The sequence below is a fragment of the Pipistrellus kuhlii genome, unplaced genomic scaffold (genome assembly GCF_014108245.1).
Source record: "Pipistrellus kuhlii isolate mPipKuh1 unplaced genomic scaffold, mPipKuh1.p scaffold_m20_p_37, whole genome shotgun sequence".
NCBI classification, from domain to species: Eukaryota; Metazoa; Chordata; class Mammalia; order Chiroptera; family Vespertilionidae; genus Pipistrellus; species Pipistrellus kuhlii.
Window position 1 is genome coordinate 2310163 of NW_023425537.1, and position 17958 is coordinate 2328120.

A 17958-nucleotide genomic window follows, 5' to 3' on the forward strand; every position below is an offset into this window, starting at 1 on the left:
GGGGGTGAGGGCATGAGTGGGAGTGGGGGTAGGGGGAATAAGGACACATATGTCGTACCTTAATCAATAAAGAAATTTATAAAAAAAAAAAATATTGCCAATTGCCGGAGAAGAAGGAGAAGAGCTGAAAAGAGGTTTGGTCAACACAGTGCCTTGTGCCAACGTTTTTTAGAACATGTTAGTGGGACCATTTCCACAGTTATTTCTAACATGATTAAAACTTTCAAGTTCCCATTGCAAGAGGTTTCAGGAACTCGGAGAAAGGTAGCCATAGGGAGAGCAGTTCTCCCTCCTTGCACACAGCTTGGCGTGACTGGGAACAGAGCACCCTGACTTTGTCATTATTAGTTCAGGGGAGCTCCCTCCTGCAGGATCTTATTCTGCTCCAGCTGTCGTCCCATACAGACAAGTGCCATGTGGGTTGTCTGAGGCCACCACCCTCTCAGAGTAGCGACAGTGTCATACTGGCCCCTTAAGCTCCGAGCAGCCAGTAGACAGTGTCTGCACAGTGCTCCCAACTCCTCGGTGTCATCTATCAAAACATGCTGGTGCGCTGGCTGGTTCAGCTCAGTGGATTGAGCATCCACCTGCAGACTGAAGGGCCCCAGGTTCGATTCTGGTCAAGGGCAGGTACTTTGATTACAGGCTCGATCCCCAGGCCCTAATTGGGGCCCTTGCAGGAGGCAACCATTCAATGTGTTTCTCTCATATTTATGTTTCTCTCTGTTTCTTGCTCTCCTTCTCTCTCTCTCTCTCTCTCTCTCTCTCTCTCTCTCTCTCTCTCTCTCTCAAAAAAAGAAAGTAATCAATGGGAAAAAAGAATATCCTCAGTGAGAATTAAAAAACCAAACCAAACAAAAACACGTTGAGAGTTGTTTCACACCATTCTAGAACAGTAACTTTTGTCTTGTATCAGAAACCGACATCAAGGTGGACAATACCTGCTCCTTTACAGAACTCAGAAAAGATTCACAAAAGCAATCCCTATTTTTACCAGGAAAACAGAAATCTGAACGTAGTCAACTCCTTGAGGTTTATGAAGGGAGCAGTGGGTAGGGGAAAAAAAGCAAAGGGCCTTAAAACAGCAGTCTCCCCCTCCCTCCTTTTTCCTTGTAAACTCTTTCCCAGTTAATGTGAGAACACGAACTTCCTAGAAGAAACAGAGACCTAGGTTTCCTCAGGGCTCTGGCCTCTTGGAACCGGAGAATACTGGTCACGTTCTTCAGCTAAACATTTCTGAGCTGCTGCTGCAGTTGGCTAATGCTAACTTAGTCTTGTGAGTCATCAGTTATCTTTATCAGGCTGCTAGGAGTTTTTTTATTTTTTGGTTTTTACATCCAACTGTGGCAGTAAAAATGAACGGAATTCGTTAAAATTTCAAACGACCATCAGTGGTCACGTGATCATGATATACAGACATTGGCAGTCACAGGCGGCCTCACGACCGGGAAAGTACAGACGCACCGGAGACACTGCTGGGCAGACCTGATGTGGGAAACTATGATTTAAAAAATCAGTAAATAAGTGTTTCTGTCCACTGAATGTCACTGGAGGTATTAAGCACTTTCAAAAGTACATAGATTTAATGTAATGTAATCCTGTTGTACCCTGTGATAACCTTCAAAATCTCTTTTCCAAAGCCGCAACGAGACTGTCACTTTCTTTACCCAACAGATCTATTTCCGTCCTTCTGGGGAAATGCACATCTTAGGAACGGTGTTTGCCGCGGACTGCGCAGTTTAGGCTGCAATAAGGAAAGTTGAGGTTTCAGTGGCAAATCCCAAGTAGAGAGAGAGATAAGCTGTTCTCCAGACTTTCCAGAGAAGTTCACCATGTCCCATGCTAGCGTCAATTATCTGGACTAACTGCCAAGTGAGATGTTTAAAAGTGCAAAGATACACTGAGTGGTCAGATTATTATAATCTCTGAATGTATAATAATCTGGCCACTCAGTGCATTTGTATCTCAGATGGGTACCAAAAGTATTCTAGACTTTTGCTGGAGATCAACCACCGATTTGCCCTGAGCTTTCTATCAGCCATTGCAAAGGGGAAAACTGATCAGGTGCATGATTTATAGTATCTTTGATATCAAATCAATGAGGTACTCAAGAGAAGTACACTGAGTGGTCAGATGATTGTGCGTTCAGAGAGCATCATAATCTGGCCACTCTGTTTATATCTCCAGTATTTAACTGTAAGTGCCACAAGGATGCCATTACTACAAAACAGCTTACTTGTTTCTCTCCCTGTGTACGTTAACATGATCTACGACCCTTCTGGTCCCCTTGAGAAGAGACACGGGCCCTGCCTTTGGCATTGCCTGGACTTCAAACCAGTCTTGCTTCAGATGCAGACTGGCAAGCACGGCAGATGAAAGCTTTGGCTTTTGTCAGAGTCTCTATTAGTGCGTCTCTGGCGCAGGCACGGATATATTTTTAAATGCAAGATGACTGCGGATGACACGACATGAGTCTGTCTATTCTCTGGAATAGTAAGAACTGCAGCTGAACCCAAAGCGATCAGCAAGCAGGGCTGGCTGTCTGTGGAACTTCCTGATCAGAGCCGAATGTGCTGAATCCGTGTCTCTGAAAATTAGCATGGAGCTCTCATGCAGAGAGGACCTCCTGGAAGTGAATCAATATTGCCTTGGGCTAAAACACCTCGCAGGATCGCAGCCTCCACCAGATATTCAGCTAAGATTTAACTCAGTTAGCTCTGATGTCTTTCTTCTGATTACTAATATTCAGATGTTTGTGCCCACTCAATTCATTGTATGATTCATAGCAAAATGACCTCCTCTGTAATAACAGGTAATGAATTGCTTTTGCATTTTACACACCCAATAGATATTAATGTACAAAGATGTGGGTGTATTATCCCTCATGGGTTAAACATTGTGATTTTTAAGAACAGACTATAATCAGATTTAAAGCTGCTTAGCAGAAATAACGAGTTAAAATCAAATTGCATTTAGACAACACTTCAGTGTTGTATCAGTGATCTTCAATCAACATTAAAAGAGGAAGTGAGAATTTAACACTGACCCTCAAAACCTGCTATCTCAGCTGGACCTTTCTCTCCAAGTAATGCACACACACGCACACACACATACACACGTACATACACCCACACATACACACCCACAAACATGCATTCTCTTCGATGCTGTAGCCCAGCTCTACATAGGTTCATACCTCTGAATGTTCATGTTAGCAAGATCCTGTGCAAGGAAGAGCTGCAGAATAATTAGATAATAGATTCATTAACCTGACCTCACTGACTCTAGCACTGAAACACAGATATGTTTCAGTGAAATGCAGCAAATTATTACAAAGAATATTTCTCAATTCTTTGCTATAGCACATATTCTAAATTTAATCTTGAATATTTGCCTGTTTGCAATTTGGAGGCTATTGTAATGGCTTCCCAAATGGAGGCTTAATGGCCATCCTTTCACTTGCAAATGTATTCACTGTATTGCTTTCAGAGGGGTCTTTTTCAATGCAGGTCCTGATTTATGAGATTCCTTGCTCACAAACCCCTTCTTTTTATTTGCTTTTCAAATAAGGTCCCAAATCCTGAAACATGGAAGCCAAAGCATTTTTGCAAACTGATTTTACTATAATCTCTTCAGGCTCATGCTTTTCCACAAACCCTGCTCATCTCGCTAGTCAGTTATGATGCTCTGCTCATCTCGCTAGTCGGTTATGATGCTCCGTGTGTATTGCAAGATGCCCCAAGAGGTTATAGAGGTCAATAAAATAAGATCTTTGAACAGAGTAAAGGATTATTTGCCATAGAAACCCAGTAAGTAGGTAGCCTTCACTGGGAAAATTATGATGGCTAGAACAGCTATGAAGAGTCATTGCTACAGCATAGGCAGATGTCAAAACAAACAGCGATTGAACCAGACACAGAGCAGTAGCTACTCCCATTCCTCCTGCAGAAATCCCTTTGGGGCAGTGCAAGGCCATTGTCGATGCATGGTCTCTCTGGAGATGAACGGTCCCTACATTTGCTTCTTTGCTAGTTGTTGGTATATTTTTTAAGATGACAGGGAATCGATACTCCTAGAGACAATAACCGGTTCAAATGGGCTAAATGCATTAGACTTAAGTCGAGAAAAACCTAAAATTACTAAGCATATTATTATCAAGTTACCAGAAGGCTGTAGGGTTATAGCCTAACTAAGTATGAGACTTTTTTACTCGAACAATCTAGTCTGTGTCATTCTAGTGATCTCTTTCAAGCTCCCTTGCCAATGGAGTAGTTTGCTGAGCCGAAATAAGCCAAGTCATCAAAAAGTTCTAGAATGATTGGATGCTACTGAAGAGTAGAGTAACCCAGCATTCTTTAAGCTGGTCAAGGTGCCTAAAATCTGCCTATACCTGATGGGCTCAGCTGTGAGCATTCCGTAAAAGGCAGATACCCTCTGTGTTGGGTAGTTTTCTGAGACTTTTCAGCTCTGCCTTTGAAATTCATTATCCTAAATCCCCCTTTTATATTAAAGTTGGCAGTTCAATTTTTGCTTTAGCCAACCATTGGTTTTGGGTGCCTCTCTGGCACTTCACGCATTCTTGCTGCTCAGGACTCAGACTTACCCTGCCTTTCAGTTCCTCCACATAATTAACTTGTCTTTGCTTCATATTGCTTAACCATGATCAGCCAATTAAATGGTCACCATTAAATGTGATACCTTAATCAATAAAGAAATTAATTAAAATAAATAAATAAATGTTCACCATTCCTAGGTCTAGTCCTTGGAACAGGTGCTTGGACCAAGCCCTCAGCCCACAGTTGCTCTAGAGAGGAGATCAGACCCCAATTATATGACTAACTTTAGTTAAAAATTGATGGTGTCTATCTATTCTTAGCTTAGGTAATAAATGAATGATTTATCTTAAAATTCAGTATAACAAGATGACAGTGATTCTAAGACTTCCGGGGCTTGGAATAGAGGAGAAAGTTGGGTCGGGTAAGGATTCAAGGAGACTAACCCGAGTCTAAAGCATGACCCCACAAAAATAGCCAGACTCTCCAATATAGAATGTGGCTAAAGAAAAAACATGAAGAACTCTGGCATGGTACAGGTTGGTCTAGAATGTCACACCTGGTTACTGGGATATAAAAAATGGGATTCCTGTCTGTAGGTTAGAGCCAAAGTCAGAGAGGTGTGACCTCTCATGGCCCAGCCATTGGCAATCATTAGTAAGGCCCAAAATAGCTCCAGTGGGGGCCTGGCCAAAGCAGAAATCTAGTCCGATCATCAAGTCACTGTGTCAGACTAGGACTTGGCCATGAGTCAGCAAGTATGCAGAAGCCCACAGGTGTATATGACTCTCTGGCAGGTATAACATGACTAAATATCCTTCCAACTAGCAAGACAAAGCTGGCTGATTAAAGCTTGGCAATTACGTGAGGCATAAGCTGCAATGGAGCATCAGTGATTTCAATTCACTAGGAACATCGTCAACATTTTTAATGACGACCTGGTAGAACACACAGCTAAAGGACAGTTAAGTTGAGCTGAATGGCTAAAAATCAGTCATGGAGGTCAGCTGGAAGAATCCTTTGGTGTCCTTTGGGGGGAAAATATCAATGTCGCATACTTTCTCATACATGGCAGATCTCTGATTTGGGACACATCGTAAACAGGATTGGGGTAGTCCAAGAGTCAAGGGCGAGAATTTCATGCATCCCTGCTTAGGGCACACCACCACTAAAAGTTGCATAGTCTGTGCATCTCTGAGAGAGCCTAAAAGAAGTGATGGAATATAGTTACCCCAAAATGGAACCGATGAAGACTCAGCAAAGATCAGCTCCTGGGGAAAGCACATGCCTGGGATGTGGGCTCAATACCCAATGCAGGAGGCAGTTGATCAATGATCCTCTCCCATCGTTGATGTTTCTATTGCTCTCTCTCTCTCTTTTCTTTTCTCTAAAGTCAATAAAAATATACTTAAAAAAATAAAATGTAATGTCTGATGTACAATGTTTCCTTTCTTAGCAGCTCAGATAGGCAGCTGCATCCCTCCTCCAGACTCCTTAAGCCCCATCCACAAGCTGATGGGCTGCATGCCCGGGAGTCCCTCTAAATAACTGAGTGCCTGTGGTTCTAGCTCCAGAAAGCACGGCCATGTTGTCCAGAAAAGCACTGGTTTGCCAAATGGTATTACACTCCCATGAGTTCCCCGCTTCACTTAACAAGGCTCCCTTTATGGAAAGGCAGAGAACATTCTAGTCATTTATCAGAAGATCTTTGTTCAAATACCATTCCTGGCAGCTGTGGCAATTTAGTGTCCTGTGTGCCAGCTCAGATTTTTAAGAAGTTAGTGAGCTCCATATCGAATATTTCTCCTAGCCACAGACATGCCGAGTACGGCCTTCAACTCATTGCTGTACTCACCCCAACCCCCTCTAATAGAGTGGGGTTTGCCCACTTGAAACTTTGCCAAATTCTTCTTAGCCTATTGAGGAAAATACAGACCATAAAAAAAAGAGAAACCCATCAGTCTACACTATAAAAAACCAGAGAATTCAGAAGCTGCTATCAGACATAGCACATATGAAACAGAATAATACCAATAACATTGATAATCATCACATTTAAGCTTTACATGCTTATATTACTGAGGGATGAATACACTATATGTTAAAGTAATCCTACAAAATAAAAAATGTCGACTGAAACCAGTACAAAAAGGTTCAGTACTACACTGGAGATCCTGGAACAGAAATGACAGTCAGGATTTCAACGTGGGCAGTCTGAATCCAAAGTAAGTATTAGGCTACTGCACATACTGCCTGCTGTTAATTGCCTGGAATTCCTTAGCATGTCTCCAGTGAACGTTACTCCTCTGTTGGTACAACTTGGCATCTGGGCACCTAGTTCTCAAGGAGATGATTAGCGGGGTTAATCCAATATTTAAATTGTAGGTTTTCCAGGTTAAGTAATGACCTGTGGTATGAAGTAGATTTTTTGAAAGTACGTGTAAACTGTAGCTCTAATTTTTCTTGGCCTGGACTGATGGGAGGCATACAGGGCAAAGAAAGAATTTCGGTTGTAGGAGTGAAACACTGTTAACCACTAAGAAAATATTGTTGATATTATGTTCGCCCCAGGAATATACCTGCCAAATATTAAGTGAACCGATGGGCTTCAGTAACATCATTGGATTGCAGAGAGTATAATGAAACCACCTCACCTAGAATGGGAGGGAAAAGCACCTTGGGTGTCAGATAAGGCACAAACATAGTCTTAGTTGTGAGATGGAAAAGAACTCCTCCTTTAGGCCACAGGTATTTGGGGATATGATCCTTCTAGCCAATCTTACCCAGTCATGGTGTTGCAGTAGCAGCTGCTTGCATCACTAAAGGCTTGCTTCATCCCAGGTGTTGTGCTAAATACTTTACCTGCATTACCTCGTCTCACCTAACAACAAACCTGTTGGGCCCATTTCACAGATTAGACAATGGAGCAGGGATACTAAGTGACGTGTCCAACATCACATTCCCAAGAAGTGGCAGAGCCAGGGTTGAATTCCAGGCCACTCGATGGCTGTGTCTGCACTTAATGAGTATGTCATGGGGCCTCCACTCACATTATAGGGTAACGATGTTGACTGGGAGTCAGAGGACCTAGGATTTGGTCTCAGAGCCACTCACTATTAGTCGTCTGCCTCCCACCACTCAGGAAATGCCATACAAGTTACTCACGACCCACATCAACATGCAGGCAGCTGTCCACAGCTTGCTTCCACTGCATGAACAAGTTTCCGACATAAAGGATGTGATTAATAATAACAGTGAGACTCTCAAAAATATTGTCAATTTCAACCAAACGAAATCTACTCATTGGTCTTCTTCAAACAAGGTCAGACTTGAATTGCATTTTATGGAAAAGGGCAAGACTTTGATAAATAAATATGTTCAGAGAACATTCTAGAAAAGATGAATTGCATGAACAAAAGAACAGAATAACTTTGTAGCCCTTCCCCCAAAATATGAAAAAGGATAGAGTTCAATATGTACATTTGGGAAATAACAGGCAAAGCTATTTGGATGTGTGCTGCCAGTAAAGTGAAAACATTATTATTATTATTGATATTATTTAAATATGGGGGTTGGATCCCCTGTGATTGCTTCTTTTTTGGTGGTAATGCTTAGGAAAAGTAGGAGAGGAAAACTGTGAAGCAAAGGAGACCAGTAATCATATCAATGCACTATTTGAGAAGGGAGAGGCTAGAGACATAGTAATATCTATGTTTAAAAAAAAATATTTAAACAAGAAGAGTGGATAGATGTAAGGGACAATATAGCATATTCTGGAGGTTGGGCAGCAATTATAAGTGGGGGGTTGGGGGAGATAATGAAGACTTGAGGATTTGGAGCCTGGGTGCCTGGGAGAAAGAGGCAAAAATGAAGGAAACCCTGCCTAGAAATCTCCATGAGGAAGAAAGATGATGGTGGGAATCTCTTGTGAAGATGATAAAAAAGAGCACAGGGCACTGGAGAGCATTGGGGTCTCCGAGGAAACAATGTGAAGCCATCTAAATGTTGGTGCCATTGGCAGTGGAGCTGAAAGCAGTTAAGGTTGCAAACCTGCCCAAGGAGTAATGGGCACAGGGTAGGGTTCCAAGCATCTCTGTATCGCAGGATTGGACAAGGAGCATCTCAACAGAAAGTCCAAGGAGCAAAAGAGGTGAAAGGATATTTAAAAATATCCTTTAATGTGAAACTATATGACAATACACATAAACATATGTATGTGCATATGTATGTATATATAGTCACAGACACATGTGTGTGTATGGATAACCAAATTCCAAAGAGAGAGATTCTAAGAAAAGCATGACCCAATATCAACTAGACTCTTGAATTTCTGTGGCCTTTATTAATACCCTTTTGTCTTCCTTCCTTCCTTCCTTCCTTCCTTCCTTCCTTCCTTCCTTCCTTCCTTCCTTCCTTCCTTCCTTTTCTTCCTTTCTTCCTTTCTTTCCTCACCTGAGGATAGTTTTCCCTTGATTTTTAGGGGGAATGGAAAGAGAGAGGGAAAGACAGAGAGAAACATCCATGTGAGAGAAACACATGGATCTATTGCCTCCTGCATGAGGAGGAGCCTCCAACCAAGGTATGCACTCTTGACTAGAATCAAACCCCCGGACCCTTTAGTCCGTAGTCCGATGCTCTATCCACTGAGCAAACCAGGTAGGGCTTGTTTTTCTTAACATCTGAACAGGGGCTACTTGCTACCGGTCAGCAGGTTGTTAGAAATGTCCTCGGTGCCCCATGTGTTTCTTTTGCCCAATGAATAATTTTCCTTTATAACTATTTTGGCACCTTCATTACATAATTTCCCTCATCATCATCTCATTTCGCTCCCAGAAACCTATTCTCAAGTGCCTGGCGACGTAATAAATACTCTCTGTGGATGCCGCCCAGCTCCTGGGTGCGTGCGGAATCGCTGAGCTGCAGTGTGCCACCAGCTCTAATATTTCTAATGCCTCCTGGACTCAAACCAGCATTAACCATTTATAAAACACCAACTGCTCCTCAATATGTAGAAATGCGATTGCATTTCACTGCTTGCCAAAACAACAGGCCTTTCTGAGATCATTTTTCTTTTTTTGGTTTCCGGGAGAATACAATATTGAGATCCGTGATCAGTTGCCAAGTTTGGGCGAGTGGTGGTTGTTTTTTCCTAAATGATTTTATTATATTGAGGATTTGCCTCAGGACAGAATGTTCTACAGAGACCCATATATAAATAAGCGTATAAGCACATTTTAATATGGTGTCTCCTAATGCCATTCTACCTTCTAGTGTTTGTGTGAAGTTTACTGATACTAAATGAGGGGATTTAACCCTTTCATTGAGAAGGCAAACAGTGGATTTCTTCTGCCCTGGGAAGAGGCAAATGATAGCTGAGTAATAGGTTAAAGCTAATTAAAAAATTTTTTAAACTAGAATTAAAGGTAGATAAAATAATGATACATAACATGGTCTGCCACAGGTCACAGAGTAAAAAATGCTGTTTTGTAACGACATAGGCCATTTCTACGGTATGTAGAAGGTGTGTTCCAACATGCTAAGGACATGCTAAGGAATTCTTCATCAGCTTTGAGCTAATAGTCCCACATTATTGTTTCCTTGCGTGTATCTAATATTTATTTGTGCCAAAAGAATGTTTTACTCTAAACTCAAAGTCATCGATCAAGTTTCATAATCTAAAGAGTTATAAATACTGGACAAGCAAACAAGACCAAACAATATTAATCAAACTGAAAAAATGAAGCACCAATCAATCAGGATTATATTCTATAGCTAAAGCTCCGAGATATAACCTTATGAATTTATTTGTTCAATTAGTAGTATCAATAGTAGTCAATCATAGTTTGTATTTATAGCATCAAATTGCTATTAATAGTCAATCGTGTTTTGTAGATATGGTATAAATACAGCATTGGTTTATAGGGATATAAAGTAGGTCTGACATGTTTCACATTTTATGTAGGTGAGAAGAGATAAAGGAAAGCTTCCTTGTAAGTGAATATGAGTGGGGTTTCTACAGATGATTGAAAACTTTCCTGGTGAGAAATGGGAAGAAGAAACAAAATTCTAGAAAGAAAGAAAAAAGAAAAGAAAAGAAATAACTTGTGTAAAGGCTTAGAAAATGCTTTTTAAAGATGTCTTGGTCTTCCATAAATAGAGACACAGGATAGCAGTAGGGAGAATTATAAGGGAATGTCAGAGGGAAAAGATAAGAAGGGAGGTTCTGATATTTTAAATGATTACTCAAGGTGAGCTCAAGTAATTGCCCCATTCATAAAATTATTATGCAAACATGAAGCATGGGTAAACACAGTGTCCTGGAGATAAATGTCTTTTATGCAGAGAGTACGCTATCGCCTTTGCCAATGCTGCAATGCGTGCTTTTAATAAATACTGCTTTGGCTAACATTTCTCCTAAGCTCATCAACTCGACCTTGAGGTTCAGCTTCAAGATCATAACACCTGTTACTTAAATCAGCCCAAGCATGATCAAGTTCATGGCATATGCCAAAGGAAGATTCTGGTATCAGAAGGAACTTAGATTAGACTTCTAATAAAAACCAAACGCTTTAGAAATTTGACTATTTAAGATATAAAACTAAAAACCTGAAGATTCTCTTGAAATAAGGACTCGGTGATGTGCCTGAGTATTTCTCAATCATCTCTTTGACCTTGAGAGCTGTGGGGTGAATCTTGTTAGGGTGACAGAAAACCTATGAGACATGTCCAGAATCGTGGCAGGGAGGCAAGACACCAATACAACTGACAAAACCCATGTGATTCAGACATGACCATGTGCAATTGAAATCCTAAATGGGCTTGAACCAACCACCTAGGTAGGCATATAATGACTCCTAAAAATGTCCACACCCTAATATGGCAAAAAGAGATTCCCAGAATGTGATTTAGGTGGTAGTTCTTGAGATGGGGAGATTATCCCATATTATTCTGGTGGGTCCAACGTATCCATAAATTTCTTATCATTGGGAGAGAAAGGCAGGGCAGGGAGCTTAAAGGTGGCAGTGTGAGAAGAATCAGAAGTCCCCCTGCTGTAAAGGTCACGTGCAAGGACCTGGGAGAGCGCTCTGGGAATGAAGGTGGACTCCACCCAACAACCAGGAAAGAAATGAGGACCTGAGTCCTACAGCTGCGTGGAAATGAATCCTGCCAACACCCAAATGAGCAAGAAAAGAGATTCCTGCGAAAAGGAACGAGGATCTGCTGACACTTTGGTCTTAGCCACGTGATTAATTTCAGACTTCCGGTCAACAAAACTGCAAGATAAGAAATGTGTGCAAGCCTCTTTAACCAGTTTGGCTCAGTGGATAAAGCTTTGGCCTTGCGGATTAAAGGGTCCCAGGTTCGATTCGGGTGAAGGGCATGTACCTTGGTTGCAGGCACATCCCCAGTAGGGGGTGTGCAGGAGGCAGCTGATCAATGTTTGTCTCTCATCGATGTTTTTAACTCTCTATCCTCTCCCTTCCTCTCTGTAAAAAATCAATAATAAAAATAATAATATAAAAAAAAACAATTATTATGTATATGTATATGTATATGTATATGTATATGTATATGTATATGTATATATGAAAATGTATGCAAGCCAACAAGTATGTGGTCATTGGTCATGGCAGCTTAGAAAGAATACAAACACATCATCAACATGTGTAGCCAAAATAATTTTTCTCTTGGCATTTGGTAGAGGAGAAGGAAGGATATAATTTTTAGCAAGAGCTTCTCTGATGTGTAACTGAAGCTGGCTTTGAAGGCTGGAGGGATTTGAACCTGGTTTAAGGGAGATGTCATTTCCCCCACCTCCTAGGGAAGGTCACATAGATGAGTGAACTGGAGTGTCCGCTAAAGCAGAAGGCTGTGCGGGGAAGGGGTTGGAAGGGAGTCTGGATTAGGAACATATTTTTGAGGATTTTTCAGGCAAGATGGGAAATTTGAGCTATCAGAAGAAATTATTATTCAGCCCCCCTCCCCCTCCACCACCACCCCTGTCCAGGCCTATGCTGACATCACGCATCTTGCTGCCCTCCAACAAGATCACCAATCACTAAAATATGAATTAAAGCTCATTGAGTGATTACCAAACACCGTGCACTGTCCTAAGAGCTTTATTGATGATGCATACATTAATCCTTAGGACAAGCCCTCCTTTTAAATCAGTTAATTGCAGCTTAGAGAGATTTCATTAACTTGCCTCACTAGGGGCAAATCCAGCATGCAAATCCAGACGGGGAACCAGAACCGAGAGTCTGAGTCATTGTACAGAATGCCGCCCAGATGCAGTTTGTTATTTCTGCCTGGAAAATATCTTATTAATGTGCATTTTATTAGACAGCTAATTAATAGACACCGCAGAAGTTCTGTGTGCTAAGTCATGTGTCATCAACTTTTATATTATTATTTGGGGGAAGGGGGCACTAATCTTTATCCGAGATTATTTTTCCATTGATTTTTAGAGAGAATGGAAGGAAGGGGGAGGGACTTGAGAGAGACACATTGATTGGTTGCCTCCTGCACACATGCTGACCAGTGCCAGGATCAAGCCTGCAACCAAGGTATGTGCTCTTGATCGGAATTGAACCTGGGACCCTTCAGTCCTTAGGTGGATGTTCTATCCACAGAGCAAAACAGGCTAAGGCCATTAACTCTTTGAAAATGAAGCTGCAAAACAGGCCCAGCTCTTCGGTCAGGTGAGACGTCTACAATGGACACAGAGTGATTCATGCAGAAATTGTTTGCATCTTATAGCCAAAACCTCCAGCTGGCTACAGAGAAACAAAACATGACTCAGTGATCAAATATAAACCTAAACTAAGTTGCTTCTGAGGGTGAAAGAATGCCTGGCATCCGGGCAAGCAGAGAGCCTGCCAGGCCCACGGCTTCATCTGTGGTGAGGAGCAGCTGGTCTCCCGAGGCGTCACAGGTTAATAGAGCTGTTTGTGTGTGAGTCCGCGGACATGCCCTCCTCTGCTCCCATAATTCTCCACATATTGTCATGACCTCAGGGAAACTGGACATCGGAAAAGGACTTGGTTAACATTGTGCTCAAGTCAAAGCATGAGGGGAAGGGGTAGGTAAATACTGCTGCTGAGAGGGGTACAGCTTGATGTCAGCTAAAGCTCTCAAGGAAACAAATTGTTCCTTTCTGTCCTATGAAAGGCAGCTGGTCGGGAAGCCCCTTGGAAATCCAGAATCTAAAGCTGAACGTGACAAGTTAAAAGTTGGAACTTTTGAGTGAGATTTCATAAAGCATGGATTCGTTTGAAGAATCCCAAATGTCAATGCATCCAAACAATACCCACCTATTTCTATTTACAGGCAGAAGCGTAGGACACATGCTGGAAGAATTAAAATACAGTTAATTGATTACTGCGACTAATTTTTAATGACAATAATTAATTTGCAGAAGAGAAGGAATGTGGTTACTAATGCTTTACTGATGACACATCGAAGTCACCACATGTAATTGTTTATCGACTACAAGCCACACTTCTTCCAGGAGAATAAATTTCTGTTGTCGTTGGATTGGATAGGATTTTAAAATTGCTTTTGATTAAGGAATGTAAGTATATATAGGAAACTTCCATACATTAACCCTTTTACCCTCATTCATGTTACCTAATTATTTTTCCCTTAGGAAGCAATCACAGTTTCTTTTGCATCCTTTCAGATCGCTGTACATCTATGAATCCACATATCTATTCAATATATACCCATCCATACACACAGGGAGTTGATTACTATAAAAAGTTACCACCCAGAGATGATAAATATAATCTACTTTTCCACAAGTAAATAGAATGCAAGCATTTAATGTGGTTATGAATGAAAATAAAAGCAAATAGAGGAGTATGTATTATTGTTATTGTTTATCTTATTGGCTGGGAAGGACAATTGTATGGTAGTTAAAGGGTAAACTTGGGAAACAGATTCCAATGATTACCTCTGTCATCATTCTATGCCTTGGTCGCTTCATCTGTAAAATGGGGACACAGACATTGTCTACCTCAGAGGATAACTGAGACAATCCAGCTAACATATTTAGCATAGTTCTTGGCACAGATTAAGAACTCAAACTTTAGAAGTAGGAAAGAAAAACTGATAGGGAAGAAAGACAATTTGTGTGTGTGTGTGTGTGTGTGTGTGTGTGTGTGTAATTCACTTAAGCCTAGAGTGCTTCAAAAAAAATATTTGTCTTTATCATTATCTTATCTTGAAAATTTGCTTTCAGAAAATGGGGGACATTTATTTCTCTTCAAATTTAGAAAACAAATCATTGGAAAGCTCATTTGCAAATGTGGAGCTTGAGCTTTAAAACAACTTAAATACATTTCTCACTTTCCCCCAGCCATGCATTAGCGTTATGGATGAAGCCATACCGGAGTTTCCAAATTTCAAAGACTTGGAGTCTCAGTGAAAAGTCAATGAACTATTGCTTTCTCATGGTTCTAGCTTCTGCCTTAATATTTGCTCAGACTACAGTGAGTCTTTTCCTTTGGATTCCATTAGATTTCTTTGGCATTTGTTACCTCTCTTTATCTGCTCTCTCACATTTGACAATATAATATAATATACTCTTTGAAAAGCCCCAGCCTTTTCCTACTAGACCACCACCCACCAACATAAAAACAAATGTAAAAGCCAAGAGAAAATAGTTTCAACTAGAGTGAGTGGACACAGAAGTGCATGTCTCTGCCATGTTTGTTTTCATAGCTACCACCTGTCATGCCTTTGGTCTTACCAAGTGTGCCACAGAAGAAAAAATGTGGGCAAGTGCTGACAGGGAGGTGGGAGAAACTTAACCTTTTGGTAAACAGAGGTGAGACATGAAAATAGAACTGAGAAGACATATCCAGTTCCCCACCACCTCTCCTCAAAGGACCTCATGTATGTCAATATCACCTTGGCTTCCATGACAACCCCCTGACGAAGATAAATAGGTGTCAAATATGCTTTTGCTCCTAAGACCTCTGGGCATTGATCCAAACCCAAATGCAAAACTCAGGCTGAGTCAATCTCCTGATATACCAAGAAAGCCATAGAAGGTGGGCTGGCCCGCCCTAGCTGCTGGTCTGGCCTTTGCAGGATTGTCAGCACCCTCTAAAAAAGTAGGTGAATAACATTAAGAAGGCAGTTTCTGTTGGCAGTTTCAGGCCCTGTGAGGCGTGTGCTGTTTATCATGCACACAGGAATCCAGAGTTAAAGCATCTTTGGGGGATGCATGCTGATCGAAAGCTTTCTGATCTCAGGATTATGGTCTCTGCATCGAAAACCTGGTTGAAACCTATAGCAGGTGAATCGCTGTTTTTCTCTGAAGAGACAATCAGACAAATAGCTGGTGAATTTGAGCCATGAAGTAAATCCTTCTTTAAAAAAAATTTAGTGCTTGCCCCTACGACCTCAAACTCTAAAATAAATCTCCAGGCCCTGGCTCAACACAAGTCCAACAATGGATGTGATTGCAGCATTGTCTGCTGTGGAGAAGAAAAGAGACTCAAGCAGGTGTTACTTTTGCCTTTACACAATTTAATGATACCAAAAATTGTATAACTATTCCGCTGAAGACAAAAATCCTACCACGTATGTTAGTTACATTCAGTGCACTGCAGAAGTGAAGAATTCAGCTCTATAATCACATGGTCTTTATCTTCAGCTCTTCCTTTTCTTTGCTTTAAAATGGGCCTGGTAATAGCCATAAGTGCACCATGGAGCATGCTTGAAAGTTAGAGAAAATCATGTCCGTAAAGTAATTCTCATAGTGGGAGACCAAATAGTTGTCATATAATATTGATATGTTTTCTGGCTGTCTTGAGTTCATATTGACTAATGTGTTGCATATTCATATCAAATCTGCTTACTGTACATGCTCTGTGTTCATAGGGTAAGGTTAGTCTCCTGACAGGCAGGAACTTCCTGGAAGGAAAAGAGAGCAGGAGAACAAAGAGGAGAGTAGAAAGATATTTATGGTCCCATACTCTGTTTTGTCCATGTCTCTGAAAGTCAGAACTTCTGCCTCCAGAAGGAAGTAATCCCGAGGGAGAAAGAACTCGGAGTATGTTTGTGTTCATGTTACAGGGAGGTAAGGGTAGGAAGTGTTTTCAAGCCCTGGTACCAACTCATTTATTTGAGCAGAGATTTCTTTAGCCAACTGAGTCAAATCAAATGCTTCCAGTGCCCCTCTTGCTGTTTCCTGTGTACTAATCACAGTCTCAAAATAATATTCCCACTCTCTCCCACACCATCCCCTGATAGCAAAATGTCACATCAAGAGAACATCCCTGAAACCGAAAGCCTTGGAGGTGAGCCCGGTGGTGTGGCTTTAAAGGGCATGTGACATGGAGCCCTGTGACCCTGTGACCCACACTCCCTCCAGGAGCTGGGAGCTTCTGCTCATGGGGGGCTGCTCACATCCAGGTACTTGGCTACCTGGCTAGAAAAAACATTGATTTTGCTCTGTCTTATTGTGTGTGTATTTTTCTTGTTCCGGAAAGTTATCTTCCATTTCTAAATGGCATAACACATAGCTCATAAATGACTGAAAAGGTTTTAACTGTAATCCCAGGCCAGTTGGGTTTTCAAGGATTAGGAAGTCTCAGGCTTGATTCCTCTTCCCCCTCTCTTCTTCCCCCCCCCCCCCCACTTCCCGGCCCCTTGTCACATAATTTATTCAGAAAATCAAAATGTGATGGGTCTTAATCTTGCCCAAGGTTCTTCTACTTCTGTTCACAAGGCTAAAGAAATCCAGACTGTTGGGAGGGGTTTTACTAGGGATGTGTCCTATCAGAACTTTCCTTTCAATGGTGTTGCTTTTCACGTCCATCTTCCTTGGTTCATGAGAAGCGTATCCGAGGGGGTGACTCTTGAAGGTCATTCCTCCCAAATCGGCCACGCTGCTGGCCTTGATCTTCGGCTCTGGCTTCCTCTCCTGCTCTCTCTCCCTTTCAGCTGAGCAGGATGAAATGGCAGGAAGGCATCGACCTGCTCTGAAAGCCCATCTCCTCCTCCCCAGCGGGCGCTATTGGAGTGTTATTGCTTTGATAGGTTCACCCATTCTTTCAGCGACATAAAAAGACAGTGACCTCAGAGAGGCAGCTTTTAGGTTGAAAGAGTTCCCACTAAAAGCAGACGCTGGCCTGTGAGGCTCGGTGCCTGGAAAGGCTGCAAAGCCTCTTTGGAGGCCTGGCTCAGAGGTTTGATCTTCCGGTGAAACATGGAGATGTTTGCATCTTGGCTGACCTCCTAAAAAAGCCCAGGTAAACATTTTTCCATGACATTCCTGTCATGTCCTTGTAGGCAAGATAAATAAATGAGCAGGATCTGAGTGCCACGCCTTCTTGCAAATGTGACATAAGCCTGGGGGATGGGGAGCATCACAGCCACCTCTCCTGTGTCT